A 22,767-nucleotide genomic window follows, 5' to 3' on the forward strand; every position below is an offset into this window, starting at 1 on the left:
AGAATTCCATTTAGGTCTTGTTTAAGTAATTCTCTTGTTACCAGAGCCCAAGACCTGACTCCCATGGACCCAACAAACCAGGTCCAACCACTCATCCCAAAGACCAAGCAGGAAAGGAAAATTTAATCAATATGGGAAGTCAGCGTGGGTTCAGCATCCCCCTAGCTTGCACTGTTGACAGAAGCTTTAGGTTTAAACAGAGGGAGAAGCAGGGCAGGGGGGAGATGGCTGCCAAGTCAGCAGTCTTGGTCATACTGTGGTCTGGTTCTGTGAGGTGGCTTAAGAAGTCCTTATCTTGAGCTTCTCTTGAGGGGGCTTTCCCAAGATGCAGAATGTTATCTATTAGACCTGTGATCCTGGAAGGCGGCAATTCCGTTCCCAGGACATGCTTGTGGTGGGGACAGACAAATGTAAGTGGTTGGAACAGAACAGGAGGTTAAGGGAATCATTTTAAATAACAGGCCCACTATGCTAACCCTCACATGATTTCTTTTTCAAGAAGCAATTTACCTGCAGCCCTGCCTGTCTTAAGTGGACAGGATATGCCAAATTCCTCAGCAAACTACCTGTTATCAGCAGGAGAAATGCAGGCCTCAAATAATGTTAATCAGACGAACCCAAGGTACCCTGAAGGGGGGACTTTTGTGATCCTTTTCACAGACCAGCTCCTGGGACTCAGGGAGATAAGGATAATTCCTCCTAACCATAAACTCTGTAAGAATGTACGGTTAAGAATCCAATTAGAACTGGTCAGCACGGGCCTAGAATTTTGGGGCACTTAAAAGTCTGATGTCACCCTGCTATCAGTCAAAGTCAAGAAGTAGACCTTGGTGAGACCCTCTGAAAACTTATCTGGGATCCCCAATAAAACTGGAGTGCAGGAGAAGCACACTGTCCTTCTCTTCTCTGAGAGGACCCGTTCTCTCTCTGCAGAGTGACCCCTTTTCCTTTTCAGTAAACTCATGCCTGTTGCTCTGAGTGACACGTGTGAAATCTTTCTGACTTGATTGCAAGAATTGGGGGGTTCTTCACACTGCCTCAATTTCCCGAAAGTCCCCAGCCCTGTAACACTATCAGTCTCCTCCCAAATGGTGGGAGTTCTGTCTCTTCTCCAAAAGATCTTACTCTGTTCACTCCTCTTCCCTTTCGTTATTGTCCACGAATTTTATTCTTCACATTTGCGAGACAAGAACCCAGAAGGAAGTTGGTGAGGCCTGCAGCTGCCCAAACCCCATCAACCAGCAGAAGTGGGGAATCTAGTTTTATCTCACAACTTGGTTTCAGTTGCTCCTGCTGGTCCTGGAAGGTGTAGGACAATGAATGAAGACTTCTGGACACCACTCCAGGGGTCTGAAAAAGTATGCTCTAGATCTTTCCTCAGTGTTCATGATTTACCTAACGGTTAGATAAATTTGGGGCTAATAAACCTTTTACGGTACTTCAATAAGCATTCCTTAAATGGCTAAATGGCCCAGGTGCACAGCTGACAGGACCTGAAGACAAATTCAAAATGAAGGCAGAGATGCCAGGCTTTATCCTGCTTTCAGTCACCCGCCAGGCATCTGCAGGCCTAGCAGTCAGGGCTTTGAGCAAAGGCAACTCGTCTAAGTCCCTGTTATGTCACCTTTTAGGCCTTCCCATGTCATTTAGTTGCTGCCTCACAACTTAGTACTCTTTGTTCAACTCAGTGTGCCACATGCACCTTGCATGAAGTAGATAATGCTTTTCTCCCGTTCCCCTGACTTATGTCAACCCAACTCCAGGGTTCAGCTGGGACCCTAAGAGCACTAAGGTAGAGGTTTGCTGCTCCTTCCTGGAGTTCCAGATGGAGCTCTGCACCTCAGCCTGTCCTCTCAGGCAGCAGAGTAGAAGGAGCAGACCCACCATGAGGTGCAGAGAGGGGCCATGGTGACAGGAGCCCATTCCCTGTGGGGAGGGTATCTACTGCAGGAAGGTCAGCCTCGCTGGCCTTGGGGGGAGTGATGCTTACGTTTCCCACACTCTCAAAGTTGGCTCCTCCAAAGGCTGAGGGTGAAGGAAGCTACAATGAGCTGGGGGCCCCTCCTGGAGGAAGGACTTGGCGGGAACCTGGCGGCAGCAGGTGTGCCCTCTGGAAGCCCGCCAAGCCTGCTCCGCGCCAGCTGTGGGGAGGGCAGAGCCCTCCTGTGGTTTTGACTGGTTGATCCTCAGGTACCTCAAGGGCTGTCCTTTGAGCTTGAGGTTTGGGCTGTGTTCTCTCTAGGTCTGTTTTCTTCTTTCTGCGATTGGTAGAAACACATTTGTAGTAATTGTTCTCCTTCAGCCTCAGTCTAGTTTCTCTGAGGAAGTGCAGTCACTGTGTCAGAGGCTGTGGACAGGGAGGAGGGAGACAGAGGGCAGAGCCGTGAAAGGACAGGAGGGGGAGGGGAGTCCGGCCTACACGGTAAGTGTGGACACTCACAAGCACAACTCTCTGCCATGGCCCCTGTGGTGAAGAGAAGAGGAGGAGGCAGGAGAGGAGAAAGAACAGGGCATTCGGCAGGTGGTAGAGCGCTGATAGCCTGAAGAGTACCTTTGTGAAAATTAGAAAATGGCACTTGTTCTGTGTGCACTCCACCCTGTGTCAGCCCTCAGAGCTTGGCAAGCTCAGGACAGGCTGTTTCAGTGTCTACTGTGTCTTCCACCTAGAACCTCGTTCAGTGAGCAGCCTACACAACTGTGACCAGCAGTCCTGGCTTGGGGGAAGACTGGCCCAAGTGCTGTGGAAGATGAGGGCTCATGAAGAACTGAGATAAGTGAAGTCAAAGCTGCCCTTGATATGGCTACCTGATGGGTATGAAGGTACAGTCCATTTCCAGAAAGCCTTCCTGCTAGGCAATCACTCCTACTCATTGAGCATAGATCTTTATTTTCTCCATTGAGTCATCCATCAAAATCTACATAATCTGGTTTATCTCTCCCCCTCATTTTCCACCAAATTTGGACTCGGTCCCTCTTTCCTCCTCTGCATTGGTTCCTTTTGGTTTCCTGGAAAGAGGCTTCTTGGAATTCAGAGGGAAATTTCTACCTCCAAAGTTTCTGCAGCTAATGTTCTGCCTCTTACAGGACACCAGTGCTTAATTCTGCTAAAATCACCTTTTTTATCGCCCCCCCCTTCTTTTATTAGATGACACCTCTTTCAGAAAGAAGAAGGACAAGAAGAGAGAGAGAGAGAGAGAGAGAGAGAGAGAGAGAGAGAGAGAGAGAATATAAGGTAAGGCAATACAAAAGTGAACAAAATCCTGCCTAGCCACACAATTTTTTGCTTTAATTCATTTCTATCCCTTGATGAGAATATCTAAAGTTTTCATCAGATTCTCAAAAGCGTCCATGACCCCAGAATTTCAAGAGCTGCTCCTATAAAAGGATGCATGAAATCCCCTAAGAAAAGGGCATAGGAAGTTCAGGGAGAGTTGATTAAATTTATTTTATCCCACTGTCTGATTTTTAGCAGGTTATCTAATTTATTTTACACCAGGGGGCCTGAGCATTTTTGCTATTGTCCTGCCTGGCCCCTGGCTTCCAAAATCATTTTATTCTAATTACCAAGGAGCAGGCTTCCCATCCTTCAGCCTGAGGGCCTGCTACCTTTGGTGAGTCTCCAGAGTTATACCCTAAGCAGGACTTTTCATCTTGTCTCCCCCAAGCTCTAGGGGACTCCTCTCCAGCCTGCCTGACCCGACCTTGCTCTGCTCTCCAGCGGGCCTTCCCGCCAGCCAGGCCAGTCAAAGTGCTGCCCATCACACAGGCATCCCGGCCATCGCACCTGGGTCCTCATCACCTTTTCTCCTTTGTTTTTCGAAGCCTCCCTGTGGTCGGAGGCCAGCTCTTCTGTGTGGGCTTCTCTGCCCCTGTGTCCAACAGCACTCTTTCCTGTACCCCAGGCCCATTACTGTGTGTCCTCTTCTCTGTCCTGTCCATCTCTCCCAATGATTTGAGAATTTCAGGATGGGAGCTGCATCTCGTTTCTTGGTGTCTGCCCAATGTTTCCAGTAGCATCTGGACCACGTCATAGAGAGCCCTACATTTCCTGGATTATATGTACATGGATTCTGGATATTCAGAAATACTCAGAAAGAATGGCTTCTATATTGAGCATGGATAGATTCTTTTTTTTTTTTTTTTTGGTCATTATTCCTGAAACAATAGTTTAACAACTATGTATATAGCATTTACATTGTATTGGGCATTATAAATAATCTTATCTTCAGTTGATTTAAAGTATACGGGGAGATGTGCATAGGTTATATGCAAATGCCTTGCCATTTTATATAAGAGATTTGAGCATCTGCAGATTCTGATATACTTGGAGGCTGGAATGGTCTTTCAAGGGATGACTGCAGTGTTGCTAAATGTTTGTTTAATGACCAAAGACTTTTCTGACAATGGCAGTGCATTTTGATACTGCATTTCCCAAAGTTTTATCATATTTATTATTTCTACCAATGACAGTCAGAATTCTGGGGGGATTTGTATTATAAAATACAAATTCTCAGTCTTCTATTGCAGCTCTAGAGGGCCAGGGTCTAGAATCTATTTTCATGAAGTCCTCAGTGAGTTGAATTTAATCTAATTTGTTTTGTATCTGCTGTTCTCAAACTTTTTGTTTTGAGGACCATTTTATACTCTTAAAAATCATTGCAAAGCAAAGAGTTTTTGTTGATGTGAGTTGTGAATTTTATTAAAATTTCACGGGATATATTATAAACTATTTATTATTTCATTTACAGCAATCACAAACCCATTAAATGTTAACATAAGTAGCACATTCTTGAATACAAGCAACTATTTTCCTGAAAAAAAAAAAGTAAGAAGGGTTTTATATTTTTGCACTAGCTTTAATTTCTAACTTAATAGATGGTGGTTGGATTTCATATCTACCTCAGTAGTTAATATGATACCATTTGCAATTTGTTGTTTTAGATTCGATATATAAAGAAAATCCATCTTCAAACATACATCCGGTTAGAACAAAGAGAGGTATAATTCTCAGATATCTGTGGGTATTTCTCTTTGATATTCCAAAAGCTGATATTAATGGTTTTTTTTTAAAGCTAGTTGCAATGTGGAATATTCAACTATTTCAACAAATTTTGAGCCCTGTATACTTGTGAAGAACACAAGTGAAATAGACAGGAAAGATCTTTGTATTATTAGGAATATGATTTTTGATCTCATGTTTTCCTCAGAGTCTTGGGGAGCCCCAGGGACTCCCGGACCACACACTGAGAAACACTGCTCTATTCCACAACATTGGGCACCTGTATCTTATTCTCAGATTGTTTTATATTTGTTAATTAATTCAACATGTATTTATAGAGTACGGCTCTGTGCCGGGTGCTGGGTTCTAAAGGTAACTGATCCTACAGTCAAATTCCACAGAAGACAGAGGGCTCTATTTCAGGATCACCTCTTGAGAAAAGGTTTCAGAGTTGCTGGTTAGCCTTTTGGCACCTTTGTATAAACTAGAAGTCACCCCTTCTGGAGACACAGCTCTACAAGTGAAGCAAAGTGGACACGGGCTTGGTGAGAAGAGCATGGGCGGAACTGTGGTTTCCCTTACTCCTTAGAGAAGCACCTTTCTGCAACTGCTCGTGAGAACCCTCCTTTTTTTATATATATATTTTTCTTAGTCTTTAAGCCGATAAGCCTCCGTGTCAGGTAGTGAGGTTTCAGAAGGTTCCAGTAAGTCTGTGACATTAATCGCTAGATTATGCAGTTTCTGAGTCATAGTGGAGGGGTGTGGTTAGTAGGTGACAATATTACATCTTGTTAGGCTTAACTCATCTGTGGAGGGATTTGCTATAATAATTAATTAAAATAATAAAAAGCTTGATTGAGAATGAACTTCTTTTATAGATGGACCTGTGCAGTAGATCCCATCATCTGTGGTTTCACTTCTGTGGTTTCAGTGACTTGAGGTCAACAGAGGTCTGCAAATAGGGTGAATTGCAATAAGGTATTTTGAGAGAGGGGGAGCAAACACTTTCACATAATTTTTACTACAGCATATTGTTATAGTTATTCTATTTTATTATTATTGATAATCTCTTATAGTGCCAAATGTATGCATAAGAAAAGGCAGTCCAGTCATGTGCCCCACCATGATCTTCAGTCAAGGATGGACAGCATGTGGCAGGCTACAACTGGGTGTAGCCTGGGTGAGTACTATGTTGTCCACACAATGATGAAACCTCCTAAAGACGAGTTTCTTGGAACATATCCCGTCATTAAGCAATGCATGTCTGTATCAAGTTCAGTACTATCGGTGGTTTCAGGTATTTACTGGAGGTCTTGGGATATATCTCTTGCAGATAAGGGGGGGACTACTGTATATAGTTAACTTAAGCACAAGTATATATTCACCAAATGCAAAGAATACTGCCCCATCCATTTTCCACTGGGGCATGGATGAACCCCATAACTAGGTGACCTCATTATCTAGGGACTGATGCTGTCTTTAATTTTGTCAAATGCTACTAATGATTTAAGTAGAAAAAACCCCGGATGTGTCCACTGTATTCTTCAATGTCATAGTGAGCTCCTCAGTAGCAGTTCCAGCAGAAGGAGAAAGGCAGAAGCTTGGGTGGTGGGTGTTCCACAGGGACTTTTCGGTTTGGGTCTCACTTCAGTGTTAAAGCCAAGGCCTTCCTTAGTGGTATTTCTGTGTTCGCCTTAGTTCTGGTTCATTTCTCTGCTACTGCATGAATCTGTGTGCAGATTGGAGATGTCGTTCTCCACTGGCTCTGCAAACATCTTGGCTGCAGTTGCCTTCAAATGGATTGGGTAAGGGGCATATGAGACTAGAGTGTGGTGGGTGAGAGTAGCTTGGGTCTGGGGGAGGCTCTCACACCTGCAGACCTCCCCCTGTAGGGCTGGGGAGCTCTGGGAGAGAGACACCCAGCAGGCGGGAGAGCCTCTTGATGTCCAAGGATGTGGTTGGTGCAGGTGACGAGTGAGGGAGAGAAGGAAAGGAGCAGAGAAATAAAGGAGGCCTGGCAACGTCAGGCTGGGACTGGCTCTCGGTGTGGCCTTGCCATTACCCAGAACCAGTTTCAATAACAAAGGTCTCTGTGACTGTGGCTGTGAAGTCTCTTCCGGTGCTGAGCTGGGACCACATGACTGCAAGTTCAGGGGTTCAGAGCAATTTTTAAAATCTCCTTGTTGTTCTCAGATGCTGTACAGCAAGTAGAGAAGGGTGCTTTTCAGAAATGGATTCTTTTGGAACCCAATATTGCTTACAAAGAATAAATACCAGGATGCAATGGTCCTTTCGGCTCATCACTCTTCTAATGTGTGTCTCTGAGATTTTTTTTTTATATATTTAACTCGTGTTCCTAAGAGGTTTTATAAATCTACATGAAGAGCATGTGGTTTGAAGGCAAAAGCCAGCTTTTAGCCTTATCAGCAAGACCTGAGTTTCGATTGATTCGCATCTGTTTGTTAGTCGGGTGACCAAGGACCAGGAGTCACACAATGGGGACAACACAAATACTTTGGTTGGGGCTTCTGTGGGAACTAAGTGAGGTAGGTGGATATTAAGAGCTTGGCATGGGGCCTGGTCCATTAGCTGCTATCATGCCGACCCCCCCACCCCCATGAACTAGGAGAAAGGGCAAAAAGAATCAACCCAATTTACAGACCTGGAAACAGGAGTCTGTATTGAACGGACAGGAGGAGAATCGAGTCCCACTTGGCTCGCCAATTAAGACGTCTTCGTTCAATAGCCCCTTCGCTGTTAACATAAACCAGGAAAATACCCAGGTCCCAGTTAATCCACCATGCTCTCCGTAGGGAAGAATGATGGAGCAGCCGGAGGCCAGCTCAGTGGTACCATGGGGGCAGGGGCCGGGGGGCACGACAGTCCCTTCCACACACAACCTCGGGGACACGTAGAAAGCTGAGAGTGATTGAAACATTCCTGTTGCAGGGTTTCAGGCCAGGGGCAGTTGGGATCCCGCTGTCCCGCACCCCACCTGGGTGGCTGAGCACCTGGACCGGCCGCCATTGCGGAGGATGGCCTCTTTCATTTCCCCTGACACTGTGATCTGGAGCTAGAGGTGTTGGAGTTTTCTTTCTGTTCTTTTTTTTAACCACAAGGAGGAACCAGTGTAGGAATGGTGGTGAGCGAAAGCCCTGAGTGTGAGCATTCCAATTCCAGGCTTTAAGGGAGCAAAATGAGTGTCATTAACTGCTTGTTCTTGTGCCTCCCAATGAATGCTCTAAATTAAACGTATTGATAAGTGCCAATAAAATAATATATTGTGAGACACTTTAAGCAATCTCCTGCAAATGCTTATACTTTTTAAAAAATATATCTTTATTTTGTTTATTTTTATGTGGTGTTGAGATTGGAACCCAGTGCCTCACATGTGAGAGGCAAGCGCTCTGCCACGGAGCCACCACCCCAGCCCAAATGCTTATACTTTTTACGATAGTATAATATGATCTATGTTTTCCAAATTTTAAAATTATGGTATTCTTGTTAAAGTTTTATGAACTTGAGATGGCAGCTATTTATGCCATATTCTCTTCCAATCATTTTTAATGTGCGGTCATATTTTGGTAGCATTGCAAATTAATGTTCAAGTACTGTTTTGTATACATATTCTTTTTACTTAGCACTGTTTTCTGAACAAATTTCCATGTTTTCCCATGTGATACTTATTTTGTGGTTAAATATTTCATGGGGTGAATGAATGCTGTAAATATGCTCTGGGTTTTGTCCTGTAGTTCAAAGAGGTCCCTTTAGAGAGTGTTTGTACTTTGACCAGAAAGGATTGTTCTGTTCCTATGAGTTCTTAGAACATTTGTAAAATAATAATCTCCTTTAAACTTAACTTTGATAATAACTGCCTGGAACAATGTAAAGATCAGGAAGAAATCTTAAGACCAAAAAAGACTAAAGTGGCTATACTGGACATCTAGCAGGGGCTGTGGTTTGCATGACATATAGAATTAATTAGTAAGTGACAAATCTGGGATTTAAATCCAGGCAATCTTGTGTCAGAGTTTATGCACTAAACCACTATGCTGTCCTGCTAAACTTAACCCAATTCTTTTTTTTTTGGACCAGGGATTGAACCCAGGAGTGCTCACCCACTGAGCCACATCTCCAGCCCCTTTCTGTATTTTATTTAGAGACAGGGTCTCGCTGAGTTGTTAAGTACCTTGCTAAGTTGCTGAGCCTGGCTTTGAATTTGCAATCCTGCCTCAGGCTCCCAAGGGATTACAGGTATATGCCATGGTACCCAGCTTTAATTCTTAAAGAATTCTCTGAGGCACGCAAATTTAACTCCACTTTATAGGATTAAAAAACAAACAAACAAACAAACAACAACAAAAAACAAACAAACAAACAAGACCAACAGGGATTAAAACAAATGCTTAAACTGAAGTGCGAATGGAGCTCAAGTTGTTACAGGAGATTACTTTTAGAAGACTTTTCCAACCCTTCCTCTTTCCCATTTTTCTTAGATCACATAGCTCTCCCAATCTCTTTTGACATGTAAGTCTTGATAGTCACGGCTCGTAGAACCATTTAAGGGTACTGTTAACCCAATGATGAGAAAAACAAAACCCAAGAATGACAATTAATGGAAACTGTTATTCAGTTGCTGTGACAGAGAAACAATAGACAGTGGTAGGAAGAATGTCTTGGCTCAAGAGACTGCCCAGCCCCAGCTAAGGGTTGCCCAACATGGCCATGTGTATCAGTTAGCTGTTGCTGTGTAACAAATGACTCTGAAACTGTAGTTGAAAACAATAAGCATTTATTATTGTTCACAACCTATGAATAGTTCTTCCAGTCTTGGCTGCATGTGTGATCAGGTTAGCTGTAGGTTGGTTTTGCTGAAGTTAGATGGGTTGTTTCGCATGTCTTGGGCCTGGGCTGGGCTAGCTGAAACTACTTGTCTTTGATATGATCTCTCAAGTCCAGCAGGTTAGCCTCAGCTTGTTCACATGGCTACATCACAGGTTTCCAAGAAAGAGAGAGAAAGTGTATTAGCTGTCTTAGGCCCAACCCCAGAATTGTTAAACCGTCCTTTCTGTCACATTCTATTGGCCAAGGAAAGTCATAAGGCCAGTCTAGACAGAGTGGAGACACAGTATCCGACCCTTTGTGGGAGGAAGTGTGGAGTCATTGCAGAGTGTGTGGGCAAAGGGAGGGGGTGAGGAATTGAAGCCACTCTTGCTTCAATCTACCACATCAAGTTTTCAGAAAACAGAAACATAGATCTTTTTTTTTTTTTTTAATTTTGTACTTGTTCTTGTTAGTTATACATGACAGTTGAATGTGTTTTGACATATTATATATACATGCAGTATAACTTCCCGTTCCTGTGGTTGTACATGATGTGGAGTTTACTCTGGTCATGTACTCATATATGAATATGGCAAAGTTATGGCCGATTCATTCTACTGTCTTTCCTATTTCCACCCACCCTCCCTTCCCTTCACTCCCCTCTGTCTAATCCAATGGACTTCTATTCTCTCCACCCACCTGATTGTGTATTAGCACCCACATATCAGAGAGAACATTTAGCCTTTGGTTTTTTTTTGGGATTTGCATATTTCACTTTGCATGATGGGATTCAGAGTCACACATGGTATGGCAGAGGACACTTCTTCCCATGCTTGACACTTCCTTCTTGTGATGAGCGCTTGATTAATGTCATTCTGGGAGTCTCTCTGCCTTACCTCATTCCACGCCTGGAGGTCGAGTGACTTACCCACCTGATGGAGGTAGAGAGCAACCATGTTATTTATTTATTTATTTATTTGAGCCCTGCTCTTCTCTTTATTCTCTGGCCAAAGCCAGCATGTTCTTCCTCCCTCTTGGATGCTGGGAGCCTTCTGGAAGCATCTGGGTATGGGCCTCTTGCCCACCCCCTGTTGAGCTTTTAGAAATCCACCTGATTCTGGGGTTCAGGGAACAGCCTTATTTAGCCCTCACCTGGCTTTATCAGTAATAGAGGTGACATCTTGGAATCTGATTTTGTCTTCTGTGCCTTAATTTGTTGAGAAGACTTATTGGGACATTGCACCAGGGCTTCGGTGGTGCCAGGAGTAGGGTTTACACACACATACTCTCTCTCTCTCTCTTTCTCTCTCTCTTATCTGTGACACAACAAGAATCTGGTTGCTCACCCTTCAGAGCCTGTCTCCCAGAATTCACCTCGAGTTTTAGCGTAGCCCAGTGGGGATGTATCGTTTGCTCAATCAAATGAAACACAAATTTCTTAACTCAAATAAAATCTGGCACTGAGGATGTGGAGTAGTGCCTTCTGTCACGTCACAGAACCACCCTTTGCATTTCGACATCTACTTTGCCTCTTCCGAGTCTCTCTAGACATGGCCTCCTTGGGGTCCGCTCCACCTTCTGCCCCCAGGTGGCCTTGACTCTCTTAAGCTGTGAGCTTGTGTTTCCCAGGAGAAAATGGGTTTGATTTCAAAGGCCTTCTGGGTCTCACCCACCAAAAGGGTTCTGAGTGCATGGGATGGGGTGAGCACAGTACGGGGTGCCGGGAGGAGGTGCCAGGAGGAGCCACACTGCGCTCAGGATGCTGCCAGCTCCCAAGGGAATGTGATGCCAAGAGAGGGAAGGAACTGTGTGCCCGCTGTGAGGAGGCCCAGGGCCTGGGTTTAGAGGAGAGGCCGGGAAAGAACACTCAGTGGATGGCCCTCTCATCTCCTCTAAGGAGGCTCTTCTTCCCTACGGCCCCAGGGTTTATGTTTTTCTGGGAGCACCCTGTGCCTGGTGGTGGGCCGTGAGCACAGCTGGAAGGGGGCCATCCAAGGCCTCACGCCTTTCCCCTCTGCTGACGCAGGTGGCAGATCCACAGGTCGCTTGGGCTGGTGAAGCCCGCCTTGCCTGCTGGCCTCGGTGAGCCACCTTGCCCGCTCTGCTGTCCTCCGTGCTCTCTCTCCCTTCCATGTCACTGTAGCCAAGATGAGTGGGAATTTAGCCAAATGGAAGGAACTCTGTTTCTCTCCAGCAGTTTGACAAGATAAGCTCTAAAGGGAAGCCACATCAAAAAAGGAACCTGCTGCCACCATTAGGTGTCTGCAGTGTGAATGAGTCAGCTCAAGTCTTGGTTTCCATGAGGTGCCCGGAGAAAGCACGGGCAGTTAATATTTTCCATTCACAAGGGTTTCTGGGACCGTTTTACAGTATCTGGGTAAGACTCCCCATGACACAACATTACCCACGTCACCTCGTGTTGACAAAGCCATTCTGGATCCAAACTCAACTGGTCGAATTGCCACCAGAAGGATCTAGACCCGTTCTTTGACCATGGATAAAATCCGGGCAAGTAGAAACCCTGGAGTCAGATGACCTGAGTCTAAAACATTCTGTGATCTCAGGCAATTTTCTAAATATGTTTCTGATCCTGTAAAATCGTGATTTTTAAGATTAGATGGAATATGAATAGCACCAATCTTATAACATAATTATAAGGTTTGAAGGAGGTAGTGCAGGTGATGTACTTAGCTCATGCCTGGGCCAAGTGAAGATTCCGAGAAGTTCGTTCACCTCTGTTGTTTCTGGGGTGTCCTTGGTCTTGCAGGTGATATTGGAAAAACAAAAATTGTGTAGGGAAGATGATGCAGCTTCCATCTAACACGGGCTGTGCAGAGCCCCTGGAAAGCACTAGGTGCCTCTGACCTTGAAACCCCCTGCCCCAGGGAGGTCTCCCTGAGCTGAGCTACGGCATTTACTATCAGGCACAGACATGCTGGGGCCTTTTTCCGTCTTGCTGATAGCAGGTGGGGGCAGGTGTGCCCAATACACCTGGATGGAGTGGGAACACGCCTGGTTTCTAAATTCTGGAGGCCACAGCACCCACTGGAAGGAGATGACGAGATCTCCAGGGGAAGGCTCTGAAATCTAGTTGTAGGAGGACAGGGGGTGTGGGAGAGAAAGCAGGGCAAATACAAAAGGTCACTACCGCCCTTGCTCTCTGCCTGATTCTCCCTCTTTCTCTCACCCCGCCTGGCTGGGTGGAGGCTGGTTCAGGATGATGAATACACAAAAGGCTGATCCTTTAATATTCCTAGCTGTTACCTACCTCTGGAGAGAAACTTCTCCTGGGAAAGGACAGGACCCGGGTGTGCATCTGAGTCTCCAGGGCGCTGGCAGAAGCCCCCATGGGGATGCGGCTGCTTTTAGCACCTCAGGGTGCCGGAGGAGGGGAACCCACCACTTAGAGACACCTCCCCTCCCCTGCTGGGTTGAGGCTGATTTCTGGGATTGGATTCTTTAATAGAGCCCCGGGAGCGGGTTGCCATGGTTTTGCTGGTTTCACAGTGAGGGCTAAGTGGCTTCCTTCAGGCCATGTGGCTTTTAGCTGCTGCTTTTGAATTTTAATTTCTCCTCCTGGGAGACTACTCTGCAGGGGGGAAGAAGCAGAGATGACTGTCCTGGGGACAGCTGGGGAGGTGGGTGAATTTGACTTGAAATAGCTCATGCTTTAACCACTGGCAAAAGGCAGAAGAAAAGGTGGCGGGGAATGGAAGGGGCCCCAAGTCAGATGGCTTAGTCTTATGTGACCTCGAGCAAATGGCTTAATCCCTTGGTCATATGGGGACCTGAGAGCTTGCAGCTCCTAGGGCAACTGTGAGGCTTCAGAGATGATGGACACTGGAGAAAGGCTCCCAGGGAGAGTGGCTCTCCCAGGTCTCAAGTGCTCCCAGAATAACCGCGGATGCTCCTGTCAACGCCATCCTAACTTTCTAGAGAGGGAAACTGAGGCAGGAGACCAGGGGCTTCCTGCGCCACCTGTGAGGACTGATGTGTGCCAGCTTCCTCGACTCCATCTGCCTGCACTGCGCCCTGCGACCCACGCTCTCTGGGTCTGGCTCACGTTCCCTCATCTTACTGTCCCCTCTGGGACATCCTTCCCTGGCTCTTTATAAGACCAGCCCCCTCTCTTCCTTTGGCTTTCAGCTGGGGTCACCTCCTGGGGACCCTTTTCTAATTACCCTAATCGATGGCTTTGGTTAACCTCTCACTTTTCTTTATATATTTATAAATTTTATTCTATTTTATTTTCTTTAAATGACTCATTATTTCCTGAAATCATTGATTTTAAATAACTCATTGCAATTCAAAATTATCATCTTTGTTATCTGCCTTTCCCATGAGGTCAGCTCCTATATAAATCTGCTTTCCTGCTCCTTCCCTCCAGCTAGAACTAATCCTGAGGAGCTTCTTGGTCTGCGGATACAGTTTGGGTTCTAAAATTTGGATAGAAAAAAAAAATCACATCTTTATCGTTTCTACCTCTAACTGAAATTTAGCATTTCCTTTCATTGGGAATGTAGGAAATAAACGACAATAGTACACAACGCACTTGAGACTTTGTTACACACTGCAGTTATACAGGTATCTTAAAATGTGATTTTGCTTTAACACGAAGTGACAACATTATTTAGACCCACTGATAGATCTTGTTATTTAATGCAACTATAATGAAACTTATATATTACAGTAGCATAATTTTAGAATATCTTGGTAACAATGTCAACCTATTTGGTTTCATTTATAACCCTCTGTATTTATTTTATGCATTTAGAAAGCCTCAGCCTGAGCAAAGGCCTAGAGGTTTTGCCAGATTGCCAACATGGGTCACAGAAAAGATCAGCTACCTCTGTGGGCTAGAACAGTGCCTGGCGCAGGATAGGAGCTTGATAAAAGTGTTTTCAAATGAATAAATTGGCAAGATGAAGGGAGGTAGAGAAGAAGGAATGGCCCTAGGTGGAGAAACAGCATCCAAGGGCAGGAAGCTTCTTCTAAGAGATGCTGAAAAATGTGTCATTAGTGCTCAGGGAGCCAGAGAGAGGGTTAGGAGCTGAAGCTGACCACGTAGCTGATTGGACTCACCCTGGGAGAGGGAAGCCAGTGGAAGGTACAGTACTAAGTGGGGACAGGAAGGTACAGTACTAAGTGGGGACAGGAAGGTACAGTATTAAGTACAGGAATAGCTATACTTGGGCTTTAAATTTTTTTTTTTTTGACTGCCAGTTGTGGTGCATGCCAGAAACCTGAGGCTGAGGCAGGAGGATTGCAAGTTCAAGGCCAACCTCAACAACTTAGTGAGACCCTGTCTAGAAATAAAAAAATCAAAAGGGCTGGGGATGTGGTAGAGCACCCCTGAGTTCAACCACCAGTACTGAAAAGCAAGACCACACACACACACACACACACACACACACTCACACTCACACTCTGGCTGCTGAGAGGAGAGCAAAATGAGAGGACAAAACTGGTCAGCAGTTAAGAGGCTACTGTGGGTGGTGGGAAGTAGACGGTGGCGGTAGAGACGTGGATGGTTTTGAGAGCGGTTTTAGAGATGAACTAGACAAACCTCAGCATTCATCAGACACAGAGGATAAGGGCGACAGGAAGCAGAGGACATCGGTGGCTTTCTGGTCTGAGTTTCTGAGTGGACCGTGGGTCACTTACTGAGAGAGAAAGACACATTGAAATTTGAGTGAATTTTTTTTTTATTTTGTTGTCAACATGGTTTTGCTAAAATGCCTTGAACTGGAATAATGGGCCCCAGTCTTGCTTCTAGTTGTCACTAATGGGTATCCTGGGCACAGCCAGGCCTAATGTCTATATCTCTGCCTGCCTTCCAAATTCACACGCTGACATCCTAGTCATAAGGTGATGATGTTAGGGGGTGGGGTGTTTGGGAAGGGATTAGGTCACAAGGGCAGACCCTCATGGTGGGATTAATGCCCTTATATCTTTTTTTTTTTTTTTAAGCTATATCCCCTATCCTATTCATTTTCTTTTGAGACATGGTCTCACTAGGTTGCCCAAGCTGGCCTCAACTCACAATCTTCCTGCCTCAGCCTCCCAGGTCTCTGCGATTACAGATGTGTGCCGCCATGCCCAGATTAATGTACCTAATAAAGGAGGTGCCAGAGAGACCCCTGACCCTCCCACCATGTGAGGACACAGCAAGAAGACACAGTCTAGGAACCAGAAAGTGGGGTCTTCCCAGACAAAGACTCTTCCAGACCCCGGATCCTGGACTCATCATGTGTAGAACTGTTGGAAATAAATTTCCTTTGTTGATAGGCCTCCAGTCCGTGGTGTTTTGTTAGAGTTGCTCAAATGCGCTGTGACAGGCCCAACCTCCTCTATTTTTTCACCTGAGCAGTAGAGTTCTGACCTTGTCCTTCACACGTCACATTGCCGGAGTGAAACCCTCTGCCTTCCAACCTTCCTCAGGTGAAGTGAGGAACAGCTGAGTGCATGACTTTGCCAAAGTGTCTTAAAGTTGGAGATTTTCTCTAAGGCTGAATAACAGCCTGGGTTTCATGTTAACATTGTGATGAAATGAACTGATGTTATATTAAAAATACAAGCTGGCTGGGCGCGGTGGCACATGCCTGTCATCCCAGTGGCCCAGGAGACTGAGGCAGGAGGATTGTGAGTTCAAAGCCAGTCTCAGCAAAAGCAAGACACTAAACAACTCAGTGAGACCCTGTCTCTAAATAAAATACAAAATAGGGATGGGGATGTAGCTCAGTGGTCGAGGTGCCCCTGAATTCAATCCCCAGTAACCTCCCCAAAATAAAATAAAATAAAATAAAAGCTAATATTTATTGATCCCTCATGGTATTTCAGGTACCATGCTCAGTGGTTTACGTAGGTTATTCCTTTGACATCTCTCTGACAACACTATGAGGTAGATATTAGTATACCCAATTCACAAGTAAGAAAACTGAGGCTTGCAGTTCAAGTTACTTCCCTGAAGTTGGAACTCATACAAGCAGACTCTAAGCTCTGTATTCTTTTTTTTTTTTTTTTTGTAATTTTTTATTAGAGCTTTATGGTAATACATAGCAGATGGGTTCATCCTGACAAACTCATACATACATGGAAACGAAATATATTTTATTAATGAGGATTCATTGTTTTTTTTTTGTTGTTGTTGTTTATTTCTCAGCTTCTAGATCTTTGAATCTCTTTTTCTACCTTTTTCAGGAAACAAACAAACAAAAAACCTGAAAAACACTTGAACCTTTCTTCCGCCCCTGGCTATAGCCATCTCTACCCTGTTTCCTAAAATACTTTGCACTTTCATTTCCACCATACTTCTCAAAATCTAATGTTCCCCATTTTCCTAATTTCTCTTTCATGTTTTGGTTCATTCCCATTGGGGTTGTGGCTCCATGATTCTGCTGAATTTCCATGCGCTAAGATCACCCATGGTTTCCTACGCTTAGTCTGATTTCACTTCTCAGTTCTTCCTCCCTGCACCCCCCAAACCCAATGTCTTTCTCTTTACTGACAACAAACAGATAATGAAAGGAAAACAAACAAACAACTACTATTTGCAACAGCTTAAAATGGATACAATATAAATAAAGGAATTTTTTAAAAACATGTAAAGAATTTGTATCCAAAAGAACTATAAAACAAGCATGGGAAAAGTTAAAGAAGTTTCAATTAGTTAATTGGGCAGACTTTCCTTGCCCACCAGTAAGAAAATTTCATATTATTAAGAGATAAGTTCTACCCATAATGAACAGCAGACTCAGTGCAATCCCAGGCCAAATATCTGCAGAGATTTGTTTGTTTGTTTGTTTTTGTTTTGGCAAGCAAACTACAAAATTTTATATGGAAATGCAAAGCACTTGGAATAACAAGATAAGTTAAAAAGAATAGACTGAAGGACTCATTTTATGTGATTTAAAAATTGACAACACAGTGACATTAACAAGACAATGTGATGTTGGCCTAAAAATGGACACGTAGAAAAAAATGGCACAGAACACAGAGTTCAAACATCGACCCGCACATACGCGGATTGATTGTGTAAGCTCTGTATTCTTGAAGACTGCACCCTCGTGCCTTCTTGGTGGAATCACCTGTCCCTGTGCCCACTGGAGCTCTCTGGCCCTCTGTGGCCCAGGTTGAAGGGTCACCCTTTATTCACCTCCTGTGGGGAGGCCAGACCCTCTGATTCTCACTCGGGGGACTCAGGTGAGGCTTTGCTGGGGGCACCTGTTCTGAGGAGCTCTTCCAGTCTGTGCCTTGCCCTGGGTCCATTCTCCCTGGTCTGGTGCTGTCTTGGGCCAGCTGTGGACACCAGTTTCTTTCTTGGTTTCTACCAAGCCTTTTGCTTGCCCAAGGCCTTGATGTTGGTAACAGATTTTGCCCAAAGTCAAAAGATAGAGGATTTGCTGTGCAGAAAGGGCAAATTTTAAAAACAGAATAAGACTGATCTCTTGTTTTTCACATAATCCCCGTAGTGATGTCTGCCAGGGCTATCAGTTAAGGTCTCCTCTACAGTAAAGAAACAAAAATACCATCTCTTCCGCTCCCATCTGTGACATTCTTTCTATCTACAAGTCTTGAAATGAGAGGTGTCTGCTTCCATTGTCACTCAGATCACAGCTCCTTTTAGCTTCAGGCTTTGCTGTCCCCTGGGAGAGGCGTGTCCTCATGAGCATGGCCGGAGCTGGGTTAAGCCACAGGCACAAGCAGCCCATCAGGAGAGGAGGAGGGTGGAGGCCGAGGATTCCTTCACGGAGGCAGATGTGCACATTCTCATTCTGCTGGAGCCACAGGATCACGCTGGCTGCAATGGCGCCTAAGAAATGAGAGTCTTTAATGGGACAGTGACGTTCGCAGCTATAATACTATTATATGCAAGACGAGGGAGGCTAGGTTTTGTCCGGGGACAACTGGAGGCCTCTGCTTCTGGCAAGCTGGGGTGCAGACTTTGCTTACTCTGGCCTTCTCTCTTTCTGCTCTTCTTTTATTCAGATCTATCCCTCTGCACCCCCTCCCCACATTCTTATTTATTTCTGCAGTAGGGCGGTTTAGCAATCTCACGTTTCCTTCTGTCCTCCCATGTCCCAGGGTCTCCCGTTCTACCCCCAGTGACCTAAAGAAACACACTTCATGGTCAAGCTGGGAGTCTGATGTCCACTGTTAGGATAGTTTCCTGTCTTGCTACCTTAGTAAAAATAAAGCAAGACTTCATTTTTAGACACTTTCCCCCCAAACACAGAGTAAAATCCATAATGTAACCAGCCCAAATCGTAAGTGATTTAACAAGCCCTCCAGAAACACGGGCTGCTGACTGCTTATAATGAAGCAGTTTCTCACTATAGCAGAGCATAAAATCTGGACTTCCAAGAAAAGCCTCTGACCGGGCAGCTGTTACTCCATGACTTCAGTGGCACAAAGATCTCAGTGAGAGAGTTCTATGCTCCTCCCACCCCCCTTGCCAGGAGCCACAGACAAGCCACATTTGAAGTTTCTGCAGGAACCGGTGCTTATCACGTCTGATCGATTCCACGTTACTGGGCAAGGCAAGTTCTGGGGGCTGCCCCAAATCAATGGAGCGGGAACCTGCACTTCTTCCCTGGTGGGTGGGAGCAGTGGGGTGTGGGGGGAGCAGGGAGTGCAAATCACAAGACGGAGGACACGGATGTACAATCTTGTTAGAGAGACAGAGTGAATACTGGGGCATAATAATTAATTTACCAGTCATCAGAAGAGGGACCAGGAATGGAGACAGAATCCAGGCACAGATGAATGCTAGCCCATGTAACTGGGACTTTATTGGAAAGCTGCAGATGAGCCCTAGAAGATTTTGAGCAGGATGATGGTATAATCAGAGCTATGTTTTGATACTGGGGATTGAACCCAGAGGCCCTCTATCCACCTGCACCCCTCCCCCTTTTTAAAAAATAGTTTTTAATTATAGATGGATACAGTACCTTTATTTAATTTATTTATTTTTATGTGGTGCTGAGGATTGAACCTAGTGCCTCATACATGCTAGGCAAGTACTTTACCCCTCAGTCACAACCCCAGCCCTTCCCTGGCCCTTTTATTTTGAGACAGGGTTTCACTAAGTTGCTCAGGCTAACCTTGAACTGGCTATCCTCCTGCCTCAGCCTCCCAAGTTGCTGGGAACATGGGTGTGTGCCACCTTGCTGGGCTAGAGCTATGCCTTTGACACTCCAATGAAGACTACAACCTTCTTGACTCCATCTCCAGCTAATTGGACAATGGTGTCATCAGTGCATTAGGGTCCTCCAGAGAAACAGAATGAATGGGATATATCTATATCTATCTACGTACTTACATACCGATTTACCTTGGAGATACTTTATTTCAAGGAATGTGATTGTGGAGTCTGGAAAGTCCAATATTTGCAGGGTAGGCTGGCAGGCTGGACAGCCAGGGAAGAGTCAGTGTTGCAGCTCAGGTCAAGAGGCAGTTTGCAAACAGAATTTTCTGTTCCCTGGGGGAGTCAGTCTTTTTCCTTTCGAGGTCTTCAACTGATTGGATGAGGCCCACCCACATTATGCAGGGTCATTTGCTTTACTCAAAAATTTTACTGATTTGAATGTTAATTTCATCTTAAAAATATCTTCATAGCAACATCCTGGTCATTGTTTGACCAAATTTCTGGGTACCATGGCTTGGCTAAGTCTAAGTCTAAAAATAACTATCCTGGCCATATACCTCTTTATCTTTAAACTAGGCATCAAATTCAGTGGGACTGATGGGATGGTACAGGTGACTGGCTGCTGCAGGTCACCTGTAGTGAGTAGTGACCATGGGCTGCAGGATGGCTGGGGGTCAACAGCTGGGCCCCCTCCTGGGAAACCTCCTAGTGGAGAATGTTTTCTGAAGGGCAGAGCTAGTAGAGTGTTCCGATGGCCTACCCCCTCCTTTGCGGTCACCTGGACCCAAGGTCAAGCCCTGTGGCCTTTCTACTGGGTAAGGGCGCTTCCTTCTCATGCTGCAGCCTCTTTCCAAAGTGCAGATCTGCACAGTCTCCTGGGACCCCGCTCCCTGGTCACCCCCCTCACATTCTCGACAAAGGCTGAGCACATTGTTCTCCCCGACCTGGCCCCAGCCTGCTCCAGCAGGCCCGCCTCAGCCCTCCATGCTGCAGGACATCCGGTGACTCCCCGTGCCCTGTGCTAGAGCCAGAGATACTGTGAGGACACCTCTGGGGTCCACCACTGTCCCTACCCAGCTACCCTCTGAAAAAGTACACATTCATAATAGGATGTTTTAAAAATAAAGAATATAAGTAAGAAAATAAAAGACATCCATAATCCTGTGGCCCAGAGATAAGTACCATAACTCTTAAATTTCTTCCCGTCTCTTTTCTATGTGCACATTTATATGCATGGGTTATTATAATAACTAGTGTGCACTGAGCATGTTTTATTCTGTTGCTCCGGCTATTCTGAGCTCACTTGTTTTCAATAACCTTTGAATAAAGTGTTATTAGCTCCATGTTAGAGATGAAAAACAGACACAGAGAGGTTAAGTGATGTGTCTAAGCTGCATAGTGAGCATATGTGTACCTTTGTGTGTGGATATATATGCTAATGTCTATGTACATACCCATATTTGGTAGCTGCTGAGGTCTGTTTTGACATCCACTGTGTGGAGGACGACGTTAGCTTCTAGAAAACACGTGGCATTTGGCTGTGTTTATGGGCAACCTCTACACTGTTATTTTTCAGGCTGATGTGCTGGAGTGGCCAAGATCAAGGCTCGGTTGTCCATTTGCTACAGTCCTGCTTCTAAGGCACCTCGAGGGTCACTTCTTTCTAAAGCTTCCCCGTTGCCGATGGCTTCAGGTGCCACAGAGTATTTCTCAGGCTTGTTCCAATGAAAGGCTACCAACCCACCTTTCTCTTAGGGGAACATAAAAAGGGACACATATTTCCAGTTCTTAGTACATAGTTATTCTTAAATAAAGGAATAAAAATTATTTCTAGGAATCATAAATTATTTGATCAGCACCTACAAAAATTGTCATGTTGGGCTGGGGCTCAGAGGTAGGGTGCTCACCTGGCATGCCTGAGGCACTGGGTTCAATCTTCAGCACCACATAAAAATAAAATATACTGTGTCCACCTATAACTAAAAAATAAATATAAAAATTGCTATATCTTATGAAAATAAATGCTAAACTAATAGCTCCCAAGAATCAAAAATCACCAGTGACTTAAAACTCATGATAAATATCAGTGGGCCAAAAGCAGCCCTTTGTGAAATATACTGTGGTACTGGAGTTATTTAATGTAGGATATCACTCCAGATTTGGAGGCACAACACAATAGCCATTTTTGGTGGACTGGGCACAGGAAGCACTTCTCACCTCTCGTGAGACTATTTGGTGACTGAGGTTGGGGTGATCTCAAAGGCTGTGGGTCTGCTAGGACCTCACTTAGGGGGCTGAGGACTGAAGCACACGAACCTGGCCTCTTCATTGTCACTTGGCTTCCTCCTCCCATGGCAGCCGGGGTTGAACAGCAAGCATCCCACAAGGACACCTTTATGAGGTAGCTGTGGGAGTCACAGGGTTTTGTAAATCCAGCTCATTTTACGGGCTAGGAGCCATGTCAAAGAATGTGCAGATTTGGGCTGGGGATGTGGCTCAAGCGGTAGTGCGCTCGCCTGGCATGCATGCAGCCCGGGTTCTATCCTCAGCACCACATACAAACAAAGATGTTGTGTCCGCCGAGAACTAAAAAATAAATATTAAAAAATTCTCTCTCTCTCCCTCTCTCCCTCTCTCTCTCTCTCACACACACTCTCTCTAAAAAAAAAAAAAGTTTAGAATGTGCAGATTCAATTTGATCATCTGGTCTGATTTTATCTGATCTGTGCTGGGTTCAGACCCAGGGCTTCGTGCATGCTAGGCAAGTACTCTGCCACCGAGCTGTGTCCCCCACCCT

The 22,767-nt window shown here is 45.1% G+C and overlaps 2 long non-coding RNA genes across 2 annotated transcripts; one reads left to right on the forward strand and one right to left on the reverse strand.

Moving 5' to 3' along the window:
- The first annotated feature begins 2,324 nt into the window (after positions 1-2,324).
- LOC125610959 lies at positions 2,325-16,113 on the forward strand. The gene is made up of 5 exons (XR_007341066.1): positions 2,325-2,820; positions 3,146-3,232; positions 5,878-5,977; positions 6,076-6,179; positions 15,883-16,113. It is a non-coding gene; the product is annotated as an uncharacterized LOC125610959 (long non-coding RNA).
- LOC125610960 lies at positions 9,833-13,259 on the reverse strand. The gene is made up of 3 exons (XR_007341067.1): positions 13,092-13,259; positions 10,523-10,755; positions 9,833-9,985 (listed from the first exon to the last, which is right to left on the reverse strand). It is a non-coding gene; the product is annotated as an uncharacterized LOC125610960 (long non-coding RNA).
- Positions 16,114-22,767: the final 6,654 nt, after the last annotated feature.

The sequence above is a fragment of the Marmota marmota genome, unplaced genomic scaffold (genome assembly GCF_001458135.2).
Source record: "Marmota marmota marmota unplaced genomic scaffold, marMar, whole genome shotgun sequence".
Lineage (NCBI taxonomy): Eukaryota > Metazoa > Chordata > Mammalia > Rodentia > Sciuridae > Marmota > Marmota marmota.